The following is a 26,624-nucleotide window of genomic DNA, read 5'->3' on the forward strand; positions in this document are numbered from 1 at the left end:
GAGTTTTTTTTCCCCCTCCCTCAGTGGTTGAGTTCCAGGTCAGACAACCGAGTTCAAGGCTTAGGAATCAGGTGTTGGGCCATTCCAAGGGCGCGTGCGCGTGTGTGTACACACACACACACACACACACACACACACACAGAGAGAAACACAGATCTGGGCTTGCCCCTTGGGCCTCAAGAGGTCAAGGGGCCCGCCCTTCAGTACTGGGAATCCGGGCCTATTAGGGGCTGACCTATTAGGGGCTGATTTGCAAGGTGTAGGGGAGTACTTTCTGCTAGCTTCTAGGTTTGGGGGACTGGAGGCAGACTTTCCAGCCTTGAATGGCGACGACGATGATATGAACACAATGTTTGTTTGGACTCACTCTCCTACTGACCAACAATCATCAAGTCAGTTTAACTCATGGTCTGGAAACTCCCAATTCTCAAGCATCATATTTTCTATTGGGGCAGAACTATCTGGCAATTCCTTCTGCCCCACTGATCCTAGGTGCTCCTCCCCGCCCTTAGTTCTTTTTCTTTCTTTTATCTGGAATCCATGTGGAAGCAAACAGGGAGTACATTAAGAGGCCAATACATGACTGACATCCTAGCTTCTTCCATCTTTTGTATTTGCTGTCTCCATGTTCTTGAAAGTTAATGTAACAAAGATGAGACTTTCTCCTCTTTTATCACAATCCCTGAGAGGGCATCCTCATGTTGGCAATTTTAGATTGCCACAAAATTTTCTGATTTTTCTAGTTACCATTCCTGACCCATTTACCTGGTCAACAGCTTCTTATACAGAGTCTCTGTTTATGATGTGTCTGAAAGTGGCCATCTCATATCAGTTTCCATAGTAAAAGCGTTTACAAATTTCTGCAGGTTGTACTGCATGTTGTATGTCTGAACCTCTCTCTAGCTTTTAATCTTGATGTAGTTTTTACTCTCCACCAATATATTTCTGGAATCTAGTCTATTTCTTTGGGCCTGGGTTAAGGCAGGCCAACCTCACCTTGTGCACAATACACTGTCTTTGGTTATCTCTGTGCTACTTGCAAAGCTAGTTTTCTCACCTGTTTTATTCTGCATCTCAACTATCTGATACCACTATTAGTCCTGCCTTTCCTGATTCTCTGGCTCTGCAGTTGTTGTTGTTTTGGCATAGAGAGAAAGTTTCAGGTCTCTGCTCTTTTAGGCTATTTTGTACCCTTCAAATCTTTAACCCATCCTACACATGACTCAATAATTTGTGTAGTATTTTTAGAGGGGGTTTATTTTATTAACATAATTTTCTATATTTGACTTGAACAATTTTATGTACTATCTTGGGTGACTTGAGATTCTTTCATCTTCTACAACTTCCAAGTCACCCCTCTTGAAATTTTTCTCCAGATATTTTCTTTTACAAAGTTGAGCATTATACATATACCACCCACTCAATTTTATGCAACTCTGATTTATCTATATAATAAGTGTGGAAATATTTTATTTATTGCTATAAAGGTGTAATTTTTCTTTGGTAGTTTACACATATCTGGTTATTTATAATAACTTTAATCCATAAACTCCATAATCTAAATGGTCTTCAGAACACTGCCACCTACGTAAGTTAGGAATCTGCTGTTAATAGCTTATTTTTTTCAATTTCTTCTCCTCTATCTTTTAAAATAAGTTTCTTTTCCTTCATTTACTGAGATTCTACTAACGGGTGTTTTCATTATCTCTACTTTCTGTATCTCTTTCTTTTCTCTTTTGACCACTTCTTTCTTATTATTTATCCTAGTAGTAACCCTTCTTTCCTTCTTCGTGGTCTGCTTCAACACTTGTCTTTTCCCTTCTATTTCTCCCATGACTCACTTTTGTGGTCTAGTTCTTAGTACTTCTCAACCTTCAACCCATATCTCCTTCTTTCACCTAACTTTTCCAAAGCATACGCTACCACCCCTGCATTTTTCTTTCTCATTTGACTTCCTTACTCCTTCCACTTTGCTCCTTCCCCCTCCTCAGTTGCCTACCTTTTCCCCTTCGCTTCAGTTTGCCATTCTTTTGACTCCTCCTCCTAGCCGCCCATCCCTAATAGTTCTCCTTTGGTCCTTCTGTCTTTAGCCTGCCTCTCTTCTACTAGTCCCTAATCCCTTCTGACCCTGACTCTCCCTCTTCTTTGTCCCCATTCGAGTTCTCTTCTAGTAGTCACTTTATCTGTCCAGGCTTTTTCTCTAAATCCAACCTCCGGTCTCACTGGTCTCTTTGCCCTCCTCTCTGCGGCTCTCTCTTGCCTCCCCCTCTCCCCTCCTTCTTCTTCCTCCAGCCCCCCTCCTCCCTCCCAGCTTCCCCGCCTGGCTCATTGCCTCCCTCGCCTCTCGTCTCATCTTGCCTGTGTTGTCTGGGAGGGGAGCCCTGCCTCCTCTCCCTCGCTCAGATCAATGCCCTGGCCACTCACTTTCTGATGTTGCACGACGGGAAATGCTTTGAATACTTACGACATGGCCGCTCACACTGATTGCCAAGATTGACAGCACTAACCATCGCCTTCACTTGTTTCAGGGGGGAAACCCCTAGTCACCCCGCTCCGCGCGCACCTCCTAGCACCCCGGCAGCAAACTTCTGCCGCTCAGCGCTCCCCCCTGCCCCGGGCGGGACACCCCCGCATACTTGAGTTAACGGGCAGCGGGGCCGCAGCGCTGGGGGGGGGGGTTCTGCTCCCTTGCTCCCCAGCCTGTGCTAATTGACCTAGCATCGACTCCTCTTCCTTTAAAAGATTTTTTTTTTTATTTGTATCTCCCTTTTCCTTTAATGCCTTTTACTCCCGCGGCGCAGCGCACAAGGAACCCTCCCGTGCGGTACCATCCTGGAGCCCGCCCAGGTAACCGGGACGGAGCGAGCGATCTAGAGAGCGAGGGAGGCAGAGCGAGAGCGCGCGGCCCGTTTGTGAGCTACCTGTTGGGGAGTGGGAGCGGGCAGGGGACAGGAACCTACGGCTGGGCCCCATCGCTGGCCCCCAGCACCTTCCATTCCTGCCCTTCCGGGCAGTTCCAGGGTTAGTTTCTCTGAGCTGGGACTGAGGGGCTGGGCTAGGACTAGCGGAGGGAAGAGAGCCGAGTGAGCTGAGCACTGAGAGGGCGCGGGTTGCCGGGAGCCGCTGCTGCCCAGCCGGGGCGGGTTTCCGTACTTGGCTGGGGAGGGGAGAGCCGGGAGGAGGAGCGGGGGGAGGGCACTCAGCGGGACCGACGCGGAGGGGGAGAGTAGGTAGAGAAAGGGGCCCGAGCGCCAGCCGCTCGCTGGTGGACGCGCGGATCCCCAGGATGCGTCTCCCTCTCGGAGAGTTGTGCCTTGTTCCGGAGGCGGTGACAGATCTGGGTGGCGGGCTTTTTTTTTTTTTTTTTTTTTTTTGCCCTTCCCATCCACTCCGAGAAAACACATGTTGTAGCAGTAGATAACTGTGCGTAGAACACTAAGGCAAAAGGGCAGGGAGAGGGACAGACAACGCAACCTTTGACAACAGAAAGCTGTTATCGCCATCCTAAGTATTCGTCCGGAAATCTGTCTGTCCTCTCGGCCCACCTTGTTCCTCCACCTCCGCCTCCCTGAATAGATATTCTAATCTATGTAACTGGGAATGATATGAAAAAGAAGTCAGGTGGCTTAGAGAATGAATTTTTAAGTCTCCGTGAAGTTTGAGGTAGGTATTTCATGGAAGTTCGCGCAAGTGTGTGATGGAGGAAGCTTGTGTGCCTGCGTGTGTAGTGTCCTCCCTCTCCCTCTCCCCCTCCCTCGCTCCCCCCACCCTCAGCTTAAGCGTGTGTGCTCCAAGGGTTCAGATGGGACTCCTGGGTGGTAATGGCGTTTTTTGCCCACAAGAGGGCAACATCCTGAGGGCTTTGTGAACTCTCTGGTTATCGCTGCAGGCTTGCTTGGGTTTAGAGAAAGTTACACCGAAACTTTCAAAGTGATATCACATCTTATTTCGTGATACTAAAAAAAGAAGACACATAAAAGACAGGAGAAAAAAAGAGAGAAGCGAAGAAAAAAGTGGGAAAGAGAAAAGAGGCAGCCAGCCTACCCTGGGAGAGTTCTAGTCACATTGAGACTAGGGGGAGGGCTGTTTTAATTGTGGGTTTGGCCGACTGACGACTGGAGTGCCCTCCTCGGCTGTCTTAGTTGTAGCCGGAGGTCATGTAAATCGACCTTAAAAGAATGCATAAGCCATAAATTAAAATAAACCCTCACCCAAGGGCTGATCCATAAGTAGACAATATCCAACCTGGACAAAACGGGCTACCTTTACGAGCCGACCTAAACCGCATCCCCCCAAAGAATAGAGACTAAATGCAAAGTAAGTTTTCTAGCGAATATTTTTTTTTCTTGAAAAGTGTTGGGTTGATTCGCCGTGTGACTCTGATGCCGCAGTTTTCGGAGCGCTTCAGTGTTAGCCAGGCTCGGGGTGCGGGAGGTCGGGAGGACCCGCTGAGCTTCTGGGCTTCTTAACGCTACCCCCACCCCACCCCACCCCACCCGCGTTTTGGTTTGGAGACTTAGGCTATTTGTGGGGTTGACTCTGGCGGAGGTCCCGCTGGAGTCTAAGATCTCTGCCACACTCTCCGCCAGGGTGAAGTTTACTCTGAGTAGTTCATGAAGAAAACCCGGGTCGCTAGAAAAAAAGCGTGCGCTCCTTCCTTTCACCCTCACCCCACTGCCGCTCCGCTGCAACTTTCCTGGAACCGAGCTCGAGTAGTCTCCAGTTTCCTCTGTTTCTCTTTCTTCCTCCCCCTACCCCATTATTGGACATTACTTTTAATGATCTTTTCAGGAATAAACACTCCGAACTCCAAGACAATCCGAAACCCAAGTACTAATCTGTGGTCCTCTTTGCCATAGACGCGAGGGCAGTGCCTGGCCCGATGGGGGCGTGGGTGAGGGGTCACCTAACTTAGTCCGCCGCAGGTTCGGCCTCGGAGTTGGTCTGCTGGGCGCACAGTTGTCTGCATGTTTCTTCTCCCGCTCCGCGTCCATGAGCCTGGCCCGCGCCCTCCGTCCTTCTCGGCTCCCTGCCCGGGCCCCGCTGCCCTCTCTGCAGCCCGGGCCGAGGTCCACTGCTCCGGGGCTCGGGGAGAGTGCTGTCACCCTCCCCGAGGCCCAGCTCCTCTAGCTGACTGTTCCCGGGGGAACTGCTTTCTTTTCTTCCTTAAAGGGCCGGGAGGGGAAGGAAAGGAGCTTGTGCAAAGGCTGCTGGGGTTGTGCTCCGGCGCCCGGAGGAGCGGCCCAGGGGCTGCGGAGGACAGATAGCTCTGTGCCGGGCTGGTTCCTTGGCGCTTCGAGGAGACTTAAGATAAAAAGAAAATTGGTGTGTTCTGAGCAGATAAAAGGTGGTTGTTGCCAGCATATTTTGAGTTTTGTTTAAGCTTTCTTATGCTAAGTTTGAAAACATTTGTTTTGTATGAATTACCAGATATTGAATTGCTGTCCTATTTGGGGACTAAAAATAAGCCTTCGACTAGGCTGGCGGGACTAGCCTGATAGCAAGATGGGTTGTCCCGGACTGCTTCTGTCTGTGTGACCTCCTTTGAGGGCCGCGCTCGAAGTTTCGGTCTGGAGATGGCCTGAAGCCGTCCCTGGGCAAACTGGGCTGGACTCCTGACCTCCCGCAGCACTGTCAATGGGGCGCTTGGATGACGTCCTTGTCTCGGGCGCTAGTCTCGGTCGCGCACTCTTGAGGCTGGGCTTTTGGCCCTGACGGGGAGGCACCCTCAGCGACCCAGTAGAGTACGGACGAGAGAGTGCCCTCTTCCCCCCCCCTCCCTACAGGGTCTTCTCTCTCCTACTCTTTGTAGTCACATGCCTAGGTTTTTCCCGGGGTCCGAGGAGAACAGACACAGCCCCGCCCAGTCTATTTCTAGGAGGTGGGTTTGTGAATAAAAAAGGTCAAGTGGTCGGGTCCGCGAGCTGGTCCATGGCGAGGGGGGACTGGACGGACACCTGGCAAGGCCCGCCCCGCCTGTTCCCTCCACCCTGGCGGACCTGCCTGCCTGCTGCTGGCCACCCTAGGCCACATTCTTGCTCTGAGTGCGAGAGGCGGTGGGAAAAGCAATCCTGAAGTAGGATCAGCGGGCGAAGCTGATCCCACGATGGCATTTTGTTTTGAACAGTTGCTGGGGTTGACGTTTCCTCATAAGGTAAGGTGTCACTGGACAGTCGGCTGCCCAAATGCCACATGTATAATTAGCCTGCGCACTCAGCACCTAGTTCCTGAGGCCCATAGGCACGGACTTGGCCGATATGATCTACTGAGCTCCGCTCTGGGCTAACGGATTCCGGAGGGATGGCCGAGCCGACCAGGACAGTCTCCCAAGGCCCTGGCAGGGAAGACTTTGACAGTGTAGCCTTGTCTTTGAGTTTTTTCTTTTCTTTTCTTCTTCTTTATTTTGTCTCTCGTTTTTCTCCTGAGGGGGAACTATTGGTTAAGGGGGTATCCGACATCAGCGGTAGGGTGCAGACTAAATGGGTAAGGGAGTTGCAGAAAAAATCTAGCAATATACTTATTCTCCACACTCCGTTCTGGGGGAGGGCTGCTAGTGCCTCTCTATCTGCTCTAACCTAGTAGGAACAGCCAGGCTTAGCATTGCATATCCTGTCTTGAGAAGGGACTTGAGGCTTACCATTTGGGGCTACACCTGTCTCTGTACTCCCTCCTGCTCCCACTCGCAGAGGTCTTAGTATCTGTGTCCTGATTGAGGCTTTTGGTTCCTTCTTCAGGCCTAGCCACTTGGGGCTGCTAGTGATCCTGTGGGGGAGCCTCGAAAGTCGTGCTTGCTATCTGTCTCATTCTTGTTCAGCCTGGAGTTTTTAGGGGCAGCACCTTGTCCTCTCTGCTTGTTCAGATTGGTGCTTGAGCGTCCTACCTAGCTTCTGAGATTCTGGCCTTAGGTCAGCTTTAGCTTACAGTTTCTGGCAGAGACTAGATTTCTACAGCCATGAACATGACCTTCCCTCTGTCACCCTGTGCAGTCACTGTGGAATTTAACACTCAGCATCAGGCACTTGCATCAGTCTCCCTCCTCCCTTGTTTCTAGGCCACTCAGTTATGGCTGATACCTACTAGAAGATTCTCTTTATTTCAAAACAAGCAAGTAAATGCACTAAATTTCTATAAGTTGAGAGGGACAGGGTTAGTTTTTCTATGGCAACAAGAATGTTCCTTTCTTGGTGGGAAGTGGGGACATGGTTTATTAAGTTTTATTTGCTTTCTATCAAACCAGTATAATATTTTCTTATAGCAGAAGAAAAGTTATAACTATTTTTTTCAATTCTTCAGTCCATGAATGTATTATCTATGTACTTTTGAGAGTATTTTTTCCTGAGTAATGTTTCTGAGCTCATGGGTAGGCAAAATGACATATGGATTTTTTTTTTCTCTTACACTTTTGAAAACCTCTTACATCAAGAGACATGGTCCCTATTTTTTAAAACAAAACAAAGAAAAAGGAAACAATTTTTTTCCAAACTTTGAAAGCAAATGCGAACCACACTTACTAAATACAGTTTATGACCAAAGGCAGTAGTAAGTAACTAAGATCCAGACATTAAGTATAGGTCTCTTAATTCCTTAAGCAACCTGACATCCTCTGTTGCTTTTTTCATGTATTACTAGCACCTCCTTTCTTCTCTGTTTGTCCATGTCCATATTCATTTAGTTATGATGGCAAGACTAGATAGCTTTTGGGTTATTATTTATCCTGTTTATTGCTGCTTTTATTTGTTGCATTTTTAAGTGGCTTTCTCTTGGTGTGTATATACATATTAATATGTAAAAAATGAGTTTTTACTGTGGAGCATTATACAAACTTATGCAATAATATATTCTGCAACTGCAACACTCTGAACAATATATCATGAAAATAAATGTACAAAGTATTATTACTAAAGCAGTTTAAAGTACCTATACCTTAAACTGACTCTATGATGGATTTAGTAACTAAATACTTAGATGAAATGAGATTCAGTGGGAATATTAATTTTTCTATTGTACATTTTTTTCACTGGTAGCAGAAAACAACAGATATTTTCTTTTTAAAGGAAAAGTATATATTCACAATATGTTAATATAATTGGCAAATCTACCTTTTATTATACTTTAAAATATATTACTTTAAGCACATAAATGATAAATTTTGGTGGCATTATTGAGATTTTATATCCATTTCTATTTGACTTCTTTTAGGAATTATTGAGTTATTTGTCACTGATCAAATTGTTATACATATCCATCTTATATTGAAAATATAAGTGATGTTTTAAACAATTCTCTTTCAATTAGCACAAAAGACTGGGCTAAATTTTCTTTTGAATATGACTTAATATATATTAGCTTTAACCTTTACTTTTAATATTTTTTATGGTTTTCAGTTTTGTTAGGTTATACATCTCTTTCCATGTTAGAAGGAATTATTTATTAGCAAGGGAATATGATTGTGTATGTGAAATATGTATAATATATAATACATATATTTCCCCAGTATTTACAAACAGCTTTCTATAAAAGTATAAAGTACAGTACAACTAAAATTTTGGTTGATCTGAGAGCTATTTGTTTAAATATAGTTTAGGGATGCATATATATCAATTGATGTTTTTGAAGTCAAGTGAAACATTCCATCAAGCTAATGTGTCTCAGAGTACCATATCAGGCACAGACAGGTACTAGAAATGATAAAACACAGATAACTTGCCGCAAGATGATTTGCAGATGGGATGTATTATCTGCTGTCATGAGGTTAGATGGGTCATATTACCATTTTAAAAATTTAATCTAGGTTATTTCAGAATTATCAAGTTATGTAGGTATATGGGATTTAATAAGAACAACAGATTTTATTATAGAATCCTGCTAAAAATGGACAAATCAACAAATACTGCTTTTTTAAAAGAAGAAATGGACCATCTTTGGTTTGGATTGTTTATCATTTAATAATATAACATTCCCTATTATTTTTTTTCTAACAAGGAAAATTAGGTTCTAGGACATTTTATGTCCTCATCCCGTTTCCACATTTTCTACTGATTAAATATCACATTTCAAAATAGTCAAGTAGAAAAAAAAAAACAGCTGGTACTCCTGTAGAGTATGTGAAAGAGCAATTTTTATTAGATACAAGTACATTTTAAATGTTTAACTTTTTTTTTATTTTGCTTGAAGGATATGCGATCTTCAATTGTGATCTGAACATTGATTGTTAGGTGGGAGTTATCTCAGAAACTCTCCTCATTCTTTCATTATATATTCATTATTAATTCTTAGGAAGAGTGTTTGTATTTTCCTTGTTCTGTAGAAGAGGGTAAAAGCTTTCCAGCTAATTATTTTGTTTAGACTTTTGGTCAGAGTAGAAATAGTTCAAATTTTGTATTATGGGTTTTGAAAGATCTTTTAAAATTTTAAGTATCTGATTGTCATAGTTTGGATAAAAACATCAACTGGACAATATGGGTGAAGGTTGTAAAATGGAATATCATTTAAATCTACTGTAGACTCTCTCATCTCCAAAATAGGGTGCTGGTCTGTTTTTCCTCAAATCTGTGGTAGTCTCAAAAAAGGAAACATGAAACCCTAAAACCTCAGAGAAACAGTATTGATTTAATTCTTAACTGCAAATCCTTCATATCATTGCTCAAAATATCCAACTTTACACCAATATTAGCCATTCTTTTTATAGTGACACCATGCTTAGTAAAAAACTTCTAAGCACTGAGGTCAGGTGTTGAGATTGGATTCTAGTTTATTTTTTATGAATCAGATAAAGATTTCTGTGCATGAGACCATATGTGAAGATGAGAGAACAAGAACATTTCCATATCAAAGGCAATATATCTGAGGCTGCATAGTAATTAAAATGCAGTGGTTTGGACTCTGTGCACTAGCACTTAAGCAGAGCATTGCTGGGACCTTGTGCATCATGCAGGCGGTTGCCTCTTGCATACTTCTTGAAATACACTTATAATTTTGTACAAACGTTTATGCCAGTCCACACTTTTCTGTGGATAATTTGTATTTCATCCAAACCATTCAAAGTAGAAGTTATTTTTTGAGCTACCCCCTCATTATGGCTTTTGTGCATCAACTATTTTTATTCTAGTTGTTTGTATTTCCTTTTACCAGAATGATGGCTTGTTTATATTCAGAATCTCTTCTTGCTCCTCTAAGACCCCTAATATATCATTCATTTTACTATTCACTAAAAAAACTTTCATCTTTAGGAAAGATGTGAGTTATTTTCTGAGGTTAATTGTACATGCTGTAATCTATTATAAACTAATAAACCACATTAAAAATCAACTGCCTAGTTATTTCTACTTTATAATCATAATATATTTAGTGATCCTTGCTAACTTAACATAGTACATAATATTGGAAAAAAATCCTTTTTAAAATCTTGAAGAAAAATTATGAAATGTTTCTTTTTACTTTTTAACGGCATGAAAATGTGCAGTGGCATTCTCTTTTATGCTACTTTAAGTGAAAAGCAATAATTTGAAACTATAGAAATCTTTATATTTACCTAAAGAGTTATTTCTTTACATTTATGAAGAGATGTTGATTTTATTTGTATTAACCAAGTTAATATATTAACCTATAATCATAATCACTGTGAGGATAGAACAGTGAAATAAAAAAATCTAACAATTGGTACTCTAATGTATGTACTTTAGAAAATTTTGCATCTTTGTTAACCATCTTGAATTTGCTGCCCTGTAATTTTCTGGATTTTCTATTTCCGTATTTGTTTCTGTCTACCGACATTATGCTGTGGTATGTGTGGCAAGGGATTCACTGGTGTGTTTTATTTACTAAGCTCCCATAGTCTATAAAGATTTTTAAAGATTTCTCTGAATTAAAGCACCATATATTGAAGCCTAGTGTGATATTATGAAGTCTTTTAAGAATTTTGTATGTTTTAACTATTTGGGATCAAATTACTTAAGTGTATTGATTTGATGCTTTTCAATGATGATGTGTAAAAATAGGAATAATAAATATGAGATAAATGCATTATGTGATGTGCACATTAGAGTATATGCAAACATTCTTTATTCTACCATTTCCATTTCTTTCTTGATGTCTTTCTTCTCCATAATCTTATAAGATAACTCTTCAAATGATCTTTGGTTCCTATGACCTTCAATAATTTGTTATTTCTAATTATTGTGAAGAGACAAATAAAAAAATTTTCTGTTTTTAATATATTCACTCAAATGCAAAAAGGAACTCTAGTACTATTTGTGGTTTTGACTTTGCTGAGCATAATATCTGCTTCTTTGAAAAGTAGTTCTTTAAAAGCAGTCAAAGAAAATTAAAGATGCTTTCCTTTCAAGACTACACAAGTTCAATGTATGGAAAAAACAAAATGCAACATTAAAAACAAAAACAAAAACAAAAACTGAGGAGCATAGGTTTTAAATAGAAGCCATTCTCAGGCTTGGTTGCAAATGGTTCATTTTATACTTTACAAACAGATCATTGGGTAATGTGATTGAGTATTATTAAGTTCTAGGCATCCTGAAGGGCACTTTGAAACCATGAGTCTTTACTTTTTCAGGATTTTTCTCTTCTATCGAAGATTTTAGTATTTGGTAGGTGAGGAAACTTAGGTGAAGTTGTTTTGGCGCTAGGCAAGTCTTTGGTACAATGGTAAGAATGCTCTTAACCTAGGAAAGATTTGTTCATTGTTCTTTCTTGGGAAGGAATATCAAAGGGTATGTGGTTATTTTCTTAGAAATAATCTCAAGCTATCCCCATGAAATTGAGCTTTCTATGTATGAGAAGTCAGATTTCTTCCCCCAATATATATATATACTCTAATCCTTAAGCCTCCGTTTATCTAGAAAATAGGAGCAGTAATAATATCTACCTTAGAGAATTATTGTGAACATTAAATACGAAGAATATAAAGCACTAAACTCAGGGGATTGGCATAAAATAAATATTTAAGATATGTTTTCTATTACTGTTGAAGTGGTACTAAGAATTACATATCTGGCTCCTTATTTCCTACGTACTTGCTATGGAATATTTGGCAACTTACATAACCTGATTCATTTTCTCTTATGTAAAATAGAGAGAGCAATACAAGTTCTTTTTTTTTTCTTTCCTAGGAAGAAGAATTCATCTGTATTCTAGAAGACTTGGGATAGAGTCCCAAGTGACTAAATATAGAGTTTTGAAGTACAGCTTCTAAAATTTCATAAAACTCCAATTCTAAAGACTGGAAGAGATTTTGAAAGGTCATTTCATCTGTCATTCTCCAGATAGTATTGATCATCTTTCTCCATTTGAATTAATTAAGAAGCTCTCTTTATTTTAAATGCCTACAAAGAAGGATTCTTTTATAACCTTCTTTGGTTATGTATATAAATGATTAGCATCAGGAAGTTCTTTCTGTCAAGTACACACATTTCAATCTGTTTTCCCTTGCTTTCATTTTAAAGGAAAAAATGGAAATAGGCATTTTTCTTTGAGTGATAGACCTGCGTGTGCAAAGACCAAATTAGACTTCTGATTTTTAGTTTTTGAATTTTTCCTTTTATATCTTATTTCCTGAAATAGTTGTAGGATCTTGGATAAAATGTGTCACATCTTTAAGTTTCATTTACTCATCTTAAAAATGGGATAGTGAAAGAATTTATAACATGGTTGTTAGGAAGATTAAGTCTGAAGATACTATATACAAAAGTGCATAGAATAGAAATTGACAATAGTTGTATGATCAGTACTGGAACCATGGCATGAGAAGGCCCTTAATTCTTATGTATTTTATAGAGCTTCCCAATTTTTTAAAGTGCTTTCATATTCATTGCCTCATTCAATAAAAGGTATGCAGGGTAGATAAACTTACCAGTCATACTGTCTGACTTCCTGCTTGATATGAATAAACGTTTCAATTGGGTTTTGCTTCAGGATATTATTTGCTCCAAACAAAGCTTGTATGTCATAAATTAGGACTGTTTTTTTTCCTTGTCTTCTTATTTTCCAGTCTCTTCCATAGAATGTCAGTGCTCATTTATTTTATCTTCATGCTTACTTCCAGAGCCAACCCATTTCTGTATTTCCCATACACTAATGTAAATGAATAATATCATACTGAGTCAGAGCATTAAACATTGGATCTACATGTCTGATTAATAAAAAATAGAAAATGATTTATTTTATCTAATACATGTGACTAATTTGATAAGCAATAATCTTTTAACGTGGGGTTCATGAGGGAGTATTAATTAAAGGATTCTTCATGGTGAAAAGGTTGGGAACCACTAGATTACATAATTTCAAAGATGAAAATGCATGGTCTTAAGAGAGGAGGTATGAATTTGGGTGATTCTAGTGTGTTAATTACTATAATGGAGATATATATAAGAGCAGAAGAACCTATGGCAGAGAAAGTTTCTGGTAGGAGGTGGTCTTTTTTAAAAAAATATTTTCAGTTGTAGATGAGCACAATATCTTTATATTATTTATTTATTTTTATGTGGTGCTGAGGATCGAACCCTGTGCCTCACACATAAGAGGCAAGCACTCTACCACTGAGCTACAACCCCAGCCCAGGAGGTAGTCTTTGATCTGTGATTTAAAAGATGATTGGGGCAGGCTTCTGGTAATATCTTAAACATTTGATAGTATTACTGACTCTTCTATAAGTCTGATAGTGACTCATCTCCTAGTTATGTCTTTGTGACTTCTAGAAAGGCCATATCTTGTGAATGTGATATGGCTATAGGCCAGCAGCTTGACCAGTGCTTTTTCTTAGCTCAGTTTTGTGGTAAAGGGACATTGTGAGTATATTTTAAGGTACAAAGAAGTCTTTCAAATTATTGTTTCCTTTCAAATTTGTCAAGTAGGTATGAAAATTAAAACAGGTGGCTTATTAACTAATGATTCAGGTCTATGTGTTAACAAAATCTTGTATCAGCAGTGTAATACACTTGTATTTTTTTTCTTTTTATGTTGACAAGTATAGGGTTAGAGAAAGAACTATATCTGGAAAAATTTCAGTTCAGGGAATTATTCATTGCAGATAGGTGTCTCATATTTATAATTAAGTTTTTCTAACTTTAAAGTTGACATATTTTATAATTTTTAAAATTGAGGGATACTATGAAAATAATACTCAGAGTGATTTGAAAACTTTTGGAGAATAAATGCAAATTATTATTATATAATGATGATGATGAAACAGTAGTAGAAAAGCAGTAGCAGCAACAACCTCTTTCTACTCCTGAAAACTTTCAAATAGGGATGCTAAATTCACTCGTTAGTTGAAAGTCATGTTTTCTGGCTTTTTGAAACCCTTTCCTCTGAGCCCATGAATCTTCTTCTGTTTTTCATTTGTAACTTATTTGGTGTTTAGTAACTTGTTTCTCCAAATTAAACTCATTTATTGAGGTTTTGCAACCTAAATGAGGTTGTGACAATCACTTTCTGAAAGAGTCCAGTGGTCAGAGAGGCTAGAGAAACAATGGCTATAGTTTCCAATGGCCTTCACCTGTTGTTTTCTTCACCACTGCTTTGGCATCTGAAGAATTGCATTACTGATAATGCCATGAAAAAAAAAAATGATAAAATCTCTACCTTAAAAAGAAAGGCCCTGGACTGGGATTGTGGCTCAGCAGAATGGTGCTTGCCTAGCATGTGGGTTCGATTTTCAGTACCACATACAAAACAACAACAACAACAACAACAACAACAACAAAAAACCCACAAAGGTTTATTGACAGCTAAATATTAAAAAAAAAAAAAAATGCCCTGAAGGGCTGAGATTGTGGCTCAGTGGTAGAGTGCTTGCCTAGCAATGTTACACACTGGGTTCAATCCTCAGCACCACATAAAAATAGATAAATAAATAAAAAGGCTTGTGTCTGTCTACAACTAAAAAAAAATATATTTTTTAATGCCCTGAAACTTAGTAAAGGGGGAAATATAATTGAAATTTCTAGAGAACTATTTAAAACAATCTCTTTAGTAATATTAAACTACCTATGATGCTTTTAAGGACATTTTCCTTTAAAATTTTCAGTTGAGCTCTTTAATGAGAAACAAAAACCCAAACAAAAAAGAAATAAATTGAGATAATGTGGCAGCTAAAGAAAGTTTAAATAACTTGGACATAGTATATATATTAGTTAACTGAGTCAATTCAGGGACCCTTATGTGTGGTGTGGCAGGGAAGGAATGAAAAATGCCTTAACTTTTAATTGTGACACCTTGGGCCTGTTTCCAAAGCACTCATCATAATTAGTTATGTCTTAGTTGTAAAATTTTGTGTTTAATTTCTTTGTTATATCCACATGGAAAGCTCCTTAATGTGATAAAGAGCTGGGAATAGGAGATACAGAAAAATATATTCTTTCACATTTTGAGTTTGTTTATTTTTTGCATTTTCTTGGCACTACTTTCACATCTTTAGGTTGGTATTCTTCCTTTTTGATATGTGCATAAACTAGTTTCTGTAATTAAGATGCCAATATAATAGGACATTTATGTCAAAATCCTTTACATTTTACAAGGCTATGATGATGATGATGATGATGATGTGTGTGTGTGTGTGTGTGTGTGTGTGTTTTGCTGATTTAGCAAATTTATTTCTGAGATAATTAAAAAATAAAATTAATGATTTTATTAAATTTAGTAATAAGGGCATTAGATATTTATTCTAAATTGTCCCAAATGAGGCCTCTATTTATGTATATTCCTGAAGCATCCTAAAAGTAAATATCTTTGATAATTAACACAATTTTTTTTTTCAGTGCAGGACATGGAAGCACTGTATCTGGTATCCCACCCTGCTTGATTGGAGTGTATGTAGGGAACATTTTAGTACCAAGGTTAAAGGGGCAGAACTTAAGATATTCAAGGAGAGAAGAAAATAGAGATCTTAGGTGATTTGGAAAGTCAAAATGCAAGTGGAGAAAATTGTTGATAAGGTTGGGTCTGAAAAAATTCCTCTGGAAAGACAATTTTAACACTTATTTGGGAAAACGTAGGACAGAATTGTGGTCCTCAGACTTTTGGATAGAGCATATATATGTGCATATTTATTTAAAATTGTAGACAGTTACTCCTGTGGTAATATGTGCTATAAATCATTCATATGTAGATATTAGAAAGAGATATAGATGAAATGAATATTTTAAAACTAAACCATGTAATAGAACATGCTTTGTTATTTTAAAAAACTTGGTTTAGCACTGTTTGATGAAGTGATTTAAAGATCTGGGTGTAGGGGCTGGGGTTGCAGCTCAGTGGAGAGAACTTCCCTAGCACATGTGAGTCAGTGGGTTCCATACTCAGCACCACATAAAAATAAGTGTTGTGTTTCTCTACAACTAAAAATATTAAAAAAAAAAACTGGTTCTAAGTTCAATTTACTTTGCTACATGCTTTTAAAATTGCTGCCACAGAAGGAAACAATAGATCCAAATGAAAATATTACATCATTGATTATACTTATTAAATTGTGTTACTCATTTTTAAGTCCCATACACAACATATGCAAAGAACTTTGTTAAAATTTGGATAGGAAATTTCCACCTTCTTGATGAGGATCTGTTTTTGCCAATGAAGTTGAAGGCATATGTAGCCTTTTCATATTTTAATAAAGGGACTGAAAAGCCACTGAAATTATTTGGAACAGCATTAAACAGGTTAGATTATTCTGTTGCCAATTTTTAAATTTGTAAACAGATAAGAATTTTTGTAGGTAACAGACATAGAATTTTGGTAACAAAATCACGCTGATGGAATGTTTCCAAACATGTGTTTTCAAAATATTCTTTCATAGCATGAATCTGTTTTCAAAAGCATTTACTTTCTCATTTGATAAAATATCACCTTTACCTTGATGAGACAGATTGTTTGTTTGATTGCTTGTATGTATATATGTATCTAATTACCTATTGGAATGTCTATCTATTCTCTCTGTATATGCAATTCATATACTTAGCATCACACATATCTTTTATTCTAGTCATCCCATTAAAAAGTTCAGCATATTTGTTACATTAGTTTTTTTTTCTTGGTATTTTGTCCTAAACTATGGAAACTTTGCTATTGCCATAAGAAAAGCAGTGAAACCTCTGGGTAGTGTAAACAATTCTCATGGATACTTCCCATCTCTTTTCAAAGTATTTTAAAGATTTTACTGTGTTCTACAGGTATATTTTTAAGAGTAATTCCGTGATTGTGTAACACTGGGCTTTAACATTTTGCTGCAATTGCTTGGCTATGAATGATGCAGTTATTGGGTCTCATGGTAGTATCTTTATAATCTTATCTCTTTTTCCCTCTTTAGTTCAGCTAGCTTAACTACTTCACCAGTGGTTACTCTTAAAAAAGAAACTTATTGTTGAGATTGTATCTTCTCCGGTACTTATTGTAGTGGCGTATTCAAAAGTAGCACTTCACTTAACAGATATGGCAAACTAAGGCACGGTTAAGAAATACTACGTTGATTCATCTGAAAAGCAAGATGTAATGTGTTTTCTTTCTGGAAATCTTCATTAATGTTTTTCTAGGTCTTTCAACCTTATTTGTGACAGTGTTTGCTGCACAATACCAGAAGACATTATTCACATTGCATCCTGGGTAAATGGTCACTCCAGAGTTGTATATTGAACAGCTCTGATTTTTAATTAAGGGAATGTATTTAAATTCATTGCCATATTGTTAGCTGTGTATTATTGTGTTTACTGTGCATTATTGTGCTGTGTACTACTGTGTATGATACTGTGTATTTTTGCTAGCCTTTTGATAGCAGCAGAAAGAACTAGTCTTAAAACAGCATGTAGCTTTTCATCTTTTATAAAGATGAAACTGAACTCTCAGAAGAGGGTTCTAAACCTTTAACATTAAATTTGGTGAATTTTTAAAAAAAATATTGGATTGAGTTTTAAATGATTTTAAACATTATTGGTAAATTTCAGTTATTTGTTTGTTTGTTTATTTATTTTGCAGTGTTGGGAGGTTGAACCCAGGGCATTGTGCATGTGAGGCAAAAATTGTACTACTAAGGTACATCCCCAGCCCTAGCAATTTAAATTTATATCTCTGTGCTTAGTTTTTAGATGTCTTGCTGATTATAAATGCTTTATATTCTTATTATTTAACATCACAAAGTACAATAGGGCAAGGTACACTCTTAATGACACTAGATATAAGTCTAATCTCAAATTGTCCCTTGATAATTAAAAAAACAGTTTGTTTTTGTCAGATTTGCTTGAATCATCACTATTTCTGTTCTGTAGTGTGGCTACTAAAGAGTTCCTAATAGTAGTATGAGTGTCATATTGGTCATAGTCCTGTTACCAAGACTTACATTATTAAAATTATCCTCAAACTTGTTTCTTTGTAAGAATCTTTTTAAACTATGGAACATTTTTTTAATGATTAATTTAATTAAAAACTAGATAATAATACCTACAATGAATCTCCCTTCTTTTTGTAGAAAGTTTCTGATATAGGATGTTAGATATATTGACCTAGAGTGTCAATCTGTATTTAAATTCAAGGATTAGTTTCCTTACTTTCTGAATAAATAAATATACTCCTCTTTATTTATATAGACTACTTAAAGGATGATGACACCCACTTACAAGACCACTGTAATGGAAACGTACATAAGAAAGAGGGGGCATGATGATTTAGGAGGAAAAGCATGGTCTCCAGAGCATACTCTTTTGGGATAAGATTCCCTCAGAATAATGTAGCCATCAATGGAAACCTGGGTCAGAAAGTGGAACTATAGATTTACAAGTATTGGAGTTTAAAAAATAGTAGTGTGGCATTTTTACAGGGGTCTGATATGAGAAAGGAAAAAGATTTAACCTATCTTTAATTATTTAAGTCAAAGAAATTTGAGTAATTTTGTTGGTGTGAAGGGATCTTAAAAGGTTTTATAGTTAAGTATATTTATCATGCTTCAGGAGAGGGGACCAAGTAGCGGATCAACATTCCCCTGAATGTCTGCAGCTCTTTGTTGCTTCTACACTCATTCTTCCTTGGTTTTAGATAGAATCAGAGCAGACACTGGGAAAGGTAAGGCAGCAGTCAGGGATGGCTATAGGCAAATATTGTCAACAGCACTGTTTCTTCTCTCCTTTCCCCCACCCCCTTCTCTAACTTGTTGGTATACTTCTTGGCATGTTCAGTATAGTAGCAAAAGCCCCATTTGGGAGTTTTACCTCTGCCAGTGAATTTTGAGTGACTTTGGCTGTATCACTTTTCTCTAGGAATACATCATTGGCAGACTGGGAAATCTTATGATCTCTGAAGAGGTTTTGGCTCTTAGATCCTGCTCATTCCCTTTTTGGGATAGTGCTGTATGCAGCACACAGAACCTTCACTGCAGTTCCTTATTCTATATAACAATCTTGATCACTATGTCCACTGTACCTTCTTATGGCCAAATGTTGGCACCCTAATTTAATATATGAATTCATGAAGGTGGACTCATGAGCAAAAATTGAAGTATTTTTAAGTTTCTTCACTTTTCCAGACAACTTTCTTTCTTTTTTTTCTTTTTTAGTTGTTGATGGACTTTTATTTTCACTTATTTGTATGTGGTGCTGAGAATTGAACCCAGTGCCTCATGCATGCTAGGCAATCATGCTACCACTGAGCCACAACCCCAGCCCACAGACAACTTTCTACAGAGTATATTTCCACAGTGTAATCCTGGACAGGGCTTTTGCTTTCTGACCCAAAGTGTCTAATCCAGAAAAGAAGGGAAGCGGAAGGGCTGTGTCTGTGAGGGAGGTTGGACTGGATGAAATAGGCAGGGTATTGGGATGTGGCCATCGATTCATTGCATGTGTTTGGCGAGGCTGGCAGCAGTGGCCAGTGCCAGGCTTTTTGAGTATGGTTTCTGTCACCCAGTGAGTTGGCTGTCTTTGGAGTCTGCCAGTTAACCTTTTCAGAATCTTAGAGTACAACTAGCACTCAAGACGATGAGGATAAACGAATTTTTAGGAATTAAAAAAAAGAACCCACCTGTTTTCATTACCCATTTTCTCCCATCATCCCAGATGTAACACACACATACAAATATAAATTAAGCAATAAATACACCACTTAGGATAACTTTGAAATAATACTTGAATATTTATTATGTTTGCAGAATTGAAAACTTGGTACTTAATGGGTTAAGTATTTGCTTTTTTTCCACTGTATTTTTGAAGCATCTAATAAGTAAACAGATTTCAGTCTTTCTCATTTTCTTTTTTGTACTCATTTATTGCCACAGAGGGGGGTACTGTTGAGTAACTAAATGGGTACATATCAGTAAACATATATTGAGCAGCTACCACATACCACACATATTTCTGTGTACTTTCATGAGATAGAGTTAATAATAGGCCAGTATCATAGTTTTTGAGAGATTTGAATAAACTAATATACTTGGAAGAATGCCTGATATGTTGTAAGCTCTCATTAAACACTAGTGATTATCATGTTATTATTTATTTCACGCAACTCTGGAAGTATCTATCATTATCTCTGCTTTATAGAAACAGAAATTGAAGGTTGGAAAGGAAAAATGGCTTACCCAAGATCACATTGCCATTAAGGGGCAAAACCATAATCTAGATATAAATGTCCTGGCTTAAAGTCTCATGGTATTTCTTCCATACAATGTAGCTGCTCCTAATGGGCAAGTAAGTCAGGAGATTTCTCCCAGATAATCTATGAACTAAGTTAATCAGGAGCTTGGATAATCAGGATAATCAGAAGTTGAACAATTTTTGTGTGTGTGTGTGTTACTGACTTTCAGTGGTGTGGTTATTGAGTTGGTTATCACTTTTGTTAACACTGCATGGTATTAATTGAAACTCTTGTATATCAGAACCATGTCCTTACTTTGCATGGTTCTGATCTCAACTTTACACAGTTCCTATGTCATGGTTTCATTTGAGTCATTACAGAATCATACAAAGTGAGGTCATGGATCCAATATTCACTTGTTTCAGATAACATGGTATGGTGCAAAGCAAGAACTTCACACTCACATACTGAAATTCTCAAATTCTCTTTCCTTTGGGCCAGTTAGATGGTTGTTTTCATTTGAAACATTTCATTTTATCTTTTTTCTCTCAAGATTCTTCTGCTCCTGCTAAGGAAGAGTACTATGTTACATAATTAAGTTCTTTGAAGGTCATTAATAATTGGCTCTTTGCATAAAATGCACAGCATATCTGACATTTGTTGTATCCAGCAGTAGATCTCTTTTTGGATTTAGACAGAAACACTTGTTTTCATTTCTTTAATCTCTCCCAACCTCCCATTACAAGTCTAAGCTTTCTGAATGAATACATTTCTTTCTATCTGATTCAGCAATGTACAAAGCCAATGAGACCAGTTATCTCTCAGTTGTCATTTTATTATATGAAAAGTGATGTAGTATACACTGTGCATTTCTTTTTAGATATAGATGCTCAAATTCTTTTTAAGCACTTAGTAATCATCTCAACTTGATGGCTATTGCATAGATATCAATTTTAGAGCAAGGTAATATTTAATATACCTTGCTTAATTATGAAGCTTTGAATCTCCTCTTGACCGAAAAGTTTAAAATACTCTTTTCCCTTAAATCTTTATTGCCCTCCCCCTTCAAATTGTTTTAAAACCTGTTCTTACTATTCTTTGTCAGGTATTCTGAAGAATAGAAATCCTTTGCTCACTCTAATTTTATTTCTCTTACCTGTGTAATGCTGGAGAGTTAGTTTAGGGTTAACTCAGCTTGTGCTTAAGAGATACTCCACTAATTTCTAGTAATGTGAAATTGGGCTTGCTACTTTAATCTCTTCAGGTCTCAGTTTCCTTATCTTTAAAATATTAGCTGATTTTCTCATGGTTGTTTTAAGGATTAAAGGAGTAAATATAAGTGTTTTTAAAAGTCCCTGATATAATAGGTGCCAAATAAGCATTAGCTATTATTAACAAGTGAATGTCTTTAAAGGAGAATCTGGTAAAAAATAGAGGATATTATATTCAAAATACTTTCTTGAAGAAGTAAAAATGAGCACTACTAGGATGTACTGCAAAATAATTTCACAGTTTCCCACACAGGGACTCCAGGAACCTTTGAGAGAATTCTAACTTACCTATAGTAATAGGGTCTTTGAGAACCACTTCAACAGCAAATCAAATCTCTTGTAACTAAAATTACATTATTTTAAGGTCTGCCTCTTTTTTTTTGAATTCCATAATTGATAGAGACTAGATGACTTGGGTACAGAGTGAATTTGGGTGCGTTTTCTCAGGACTAGATTTGTGACTGTACCCATAACTGAAGAAAGAACGATAGAGCTTAAAATGGCAGCATCTATCAGTCAGGAAGTTTGACTCAGGGACTGGCTTTCTTCCAAGGAGGGTTCAGGTACATCCTTCCTTGGGACATGATTTATAGGTCCCAAAAATTATGGAGGGAGGCATCTTGCTGAGATTAGGGTGTGGAGTTGATAATCATCTATTACTCTCAAGCTCTTTTTGATGTAGACTCCCAGTTTCTGCTGGAGCCAGATGGCCTTCCCCAGAAAAGGTCTGGCCTCACTCCACATTGCCAGGGATTGCAGGCTTACCTGCAGGTCCCAGAATCCTAGTGGAGGCAGTAGATTGGCTATATTTAATGTAGAATTTGAACCCAGGTTTGTCTGATAACAAAAGCTAAGCTCTTTCCACCAACAATTTCATATTGTTTCCCTATTTAAGAGAGCATTAATGGAGAAAAGGAAAGTAGCTGTGATAGTAGAAGCATCTATGAGTACAACATCAAAAGGGATAGATGAGATAGTACCTGAGAGGGCTGTGAAAGCAAAGAGGTTTTCTTTAGGCAGCAATGTTATGATAATGGTACTGGAGGAGATGGTAATGATATAGTAGTTCTTACAGGCCTTGTGTGGATAGAACAGAGCTTTGGAATGTATTCCTGGGTATTTGTACTTCAAATCATAAACTCACAGTCTTTGTATCATAGAACCTCAGAGCTGAAAGGGTATTCCAATCACCCATTTATGATGTGGTTCCATGTAAATGATTGTACAGTCCATGCTGGGAGAGATATGATAGGGAATTACTTTCTCCTTTTCACCAGAATATAAGCTCTACATGGACAGGAATTTTGTCTGTTTGTTCAGTAACTTTTAGTGACTAGAACAGTGCCTGGCATCTAATAGTTACTTAGTAGATACTGTCAAATGAAGAAGGCTTCAACTACTGAGTTGACTGTTTTGTTCTACATATTGAACAATATTATTTATCAAACAGTCTCTCATACCAGTCTTAATTAACCCTGTGAGGTATATATTATTATTTCTAATTTATAGCTGAAGGTACTTAGCAATTAACTAATTTTCTTAAGATGACATTTACTAAAATATAACAGTCAGGATTTGAACCTTTAAGTATAACCACCACATTATATAATACTGTAAAATTATTACCTCTCTTGTCCTACATAATGTCTTCTGTTAATAGAAGCTAGGTTTTTGTGGGAGCCACATCACACTGTTGTCTCATTAATCTTACTTCCAACTAAAAGTCACAAATCATTTATTTACCATGTTCATACTATACTTGAGCTGATTGTTTTGGACTTGAGTGTAGGTGTTTGTATTTATTTCCTATAATTTTTCTCTGGTTAGATTCACTTGATCTTTATTAAGATCTTTTGATTTAGTATATTCTTAATTTTTCCTTGAGTATTCTTTAGCATTTATTGATAATATTTTTTACTCCTTAATTTTGTTAATAACATTTAATACATATTGATGGATTTTCTAGTGCCTAAACATCCTTGTATTTCTCCAGTAAGCTTCTTTGTTACTGTTTGTGTGCACACCCATGTGTGTATGTGGTGTGTGTCTATAAAGTAATACCACTAAATTTGAATTTTCTATATTTGGATGTGTGTCTAGAATTCAAGTATTTTATTGATCTAATTTTCTACCCTTTGGGAATTTGTATTTTTCTGGGAAATCATCTATTTTCTCCTTACTTAAAAATATATTGTCGTAAGTTGACATCATTTTAAAAAATATTTTCTGTACCTATAGTTATATCTTTTTATTTATTTTTGTTAAGATCTTTTTGGATTCTGATTTTATCATTTAACATATTGATTATTGGAAACTGTTGAGTGTGCTAGCACTTAGCTTGCCTTTATTTGTATACCTATAAGGCTTAATAAAATAGAATTCAACAAAAATTTATAAATAGCTTCTACATGCCAAATACATGCTACAGATATAAAGGGTGATTAAAATAGGGATGTACTCTAAGTGTCTTACAGTATAATAAGGATATTTGAGACTGTCTGTTAACTGCTTTGCTGAAATTCAGATATATTGTTTCTAACACATACTCCACCCAAGAAAATAGTATTTCTGATAAGGAGACAAAAGGGGATAAGACAGGACTTGTGGGCTGGGGATATAGTTCAGTTGGTAGTGTTTGCCTTGCATGCGCAAGGCCCTGAGTTCAATCCCGAGTACCACACACACACACACACACACACAGACAGGACTTGCTTTTTGTGAACCCACTGTTTGGTCCTAATGAATATCTTTTTCTGGTAGCCACGTGGGTTAGTTATGTAGATTCTAGAGTGTTGTTTTGGAAATTAAATTCATGTAAGCAGTGTGTTACTGAAACTTATCTTGCTCATTGATACATAATCTACTGGACAGATTTTTGAGGAATGTAATGTTTTAGTCATTCTAGAAATTTATACATTTAATCAACTAGATAATTACTTCTTAAATTTTAGTAAGCATGTAAATCACCTGAGAGTCTTTAGTAAAATGTGTATTCTGTTTCTGTCTGGTGTGGGTATAGATTCAGTACATTTCTAACAAACTCTTAGGCAGTGTCTTTGCTGTTTTTCCTCAGTGTTGCTGACTGGGACTGCACTTTAAGTAGATTAGAAGTAGAGAACAGAAAGACAATATGCATTATTTTATAATTAATAAATTGTAATTAATAAATAATGGGCTTTATAAAATTAACAAATAAAGCATTTAGGCCAAAATTATCAAGACTGACAATGCCTCATTTGTTGGTGAGGATGTAGAAAAAATGAAACTTTCATACTACTGGTGTGAGTATAAATTGTTATAACCAATTCTGAAAACTACTTGGCAGATTTACTAAAGTTAAACATATGTCTATTCTATGATCAGCAGTTACACTCCTGGATAAATACTCAAGAGGAATAAGTGCTTTTGTCTACCAAAAGACATGCTTAGCATGTTTTGTAGCAATTTTTTTCTAGTCACAAACTATAAACAACCCGGATGTCCATCAGTATGAGAATAGATTGTGGTATACTTCTTCAATAGAACATGATACAGCAATAAACAGTTAGTGATATTCCTCATAGACATGTGGAGAACAGAGAAGATGGTTAAAGAGAAAGATAAAGATAAAGATTAGAGGAAGATAGTATGTACTGTGATTCCATTCACTAGGTTGAAGAACAGATCTCATGACTCTACAATGAGAGAAATCAGAAGAATGTTTACTTTTGGGGACAGGTTATTAATTGGGAATAGGAATGTGAGAAAATTCAAGGTTCTGGGAATGTTTTTTGTCTTTGTCTGAGTGGTGGTATATGAATAGACATGAAAAATTTTATTGAGTATATTCGTTGACTGAACTTAAGATTAGTGAACCTTACTACTTATATGTTAGAATTTTTACTTTAAAAAAAGAAATAGAGCATTTAAAAGAAGAGAAAAATACCTTTTGAAATTTGAGAAGGGTATTATATGTTTTTTAGCAGTGGAATTGATTTTTGAAGGAGTTGTTATATGTTCACGTTCATATTTATTTACTGCATAAAATATTGAAAAAATATATTTAAAAGGTAGTGAATTAATATAGTTACCTGATTCCTAAAAATAATTAGTTTAGTTGTCAATTGGATTTTAGGTCAGTAGAATCACAGCTCAAACAAACTTTAGGTAAATAAAAATATTTCCATTCTTTTATTATATGGAACAGGTAAAATTCCAAGAAAACAAGCTTTCTTCAGTTATGTTGGAAATCCAAACAGAAGAACATTAAATGGAGGTCTTTTTACTCTTCAAACTTTCCCTTTCAATTAATAATTTCCTATTTTTTATTCTGGTACCATCCTACTCATACTGTAATTCCTCACTGCCTAGGATCCTGCCTGTGTATTATTAAAGGTGGAATCTTAAATCTTATCCATCTCTCTATCTTTAATATTTCTCTCCACCCTTCTTTCTTCTCAGGGATGATAGAATTCTGTAACTTTCAGGCTTTTTGTAAGAAAGAACTTTGGAAGAAACCTTGATTTTTCAGTCTCATTTGTTCCTTAGGTATTTCTCTTAGTTCACACCTCCCTCTTTGTTCCACAACAACTTGATGATGGGGTGCACTCTGGGGGAAAAAAAATCAAGCATAATCTAGTCTGTAGTCTTTTCACTTTATAGGAGAGGAAGCTGAATATATAGTGGGCTTTACAACTACTATTACTCAGATACTTAAGGTTATAAAATTAGTTATAATTGCTAGTTAGCAAAGTTAAAATGTGGAAAAATAAGATTAAAATTTTTCTACATGCAGTTTGAATGATCAATATA

At 37.3% G+C, this 26,624-nt stretch overlaps 1 protein-coding gene across 19 annotated transcripts in view; it reads left to right on the forward strand.

Moving 5' to 3' along the window:
• Window positions 1–2,787: 2,787 nt before the first annotated feature.
• Window positions 2,788–26,624, forward strand: part of Sox6 (SRY-box transcription factor 6) — a 570,577-nt gene continuing 546,740 nt past the window's right edge. For 15 of the 19 annotated variants that reach the window (XM_077798165.1, XM_026399003.2, XM_026399011.2 and 12 more), the window contains exon 1: window positions 4,139–4,317. The gene's annotated coding sequence lies outside the window, so the exon portion shown is untranslated. Of the gene's footprint in view, window positions 3,022–3,253; window positions 3,664–4,138; window positions 4,318–5,275; window positions 5,348–6,071; window positions 6,155–26,624 lie in introns of those variants that run through there. The other 4 variants (XM_077798166.1, XM_026399004.2, XM_026399006.2 and 1 more) reach the window with 4 other exon arrangements.

The sequence above is a fragment of the Urocitellus parryii genome, chromosome 4, assembly GCF_045843805.1.
Source record: "Urocitellus parryii isolate mUroPar1 chromosome 4, mUroPar1.hap1, whole genome shotgun sequence".
Classification (NCBI taxonomy): Eukaryota; Metazoa; Chordata; class Mammalia; order Rodentia; family Sciuridae; genus Urocitellus; species Urocitellus parryii.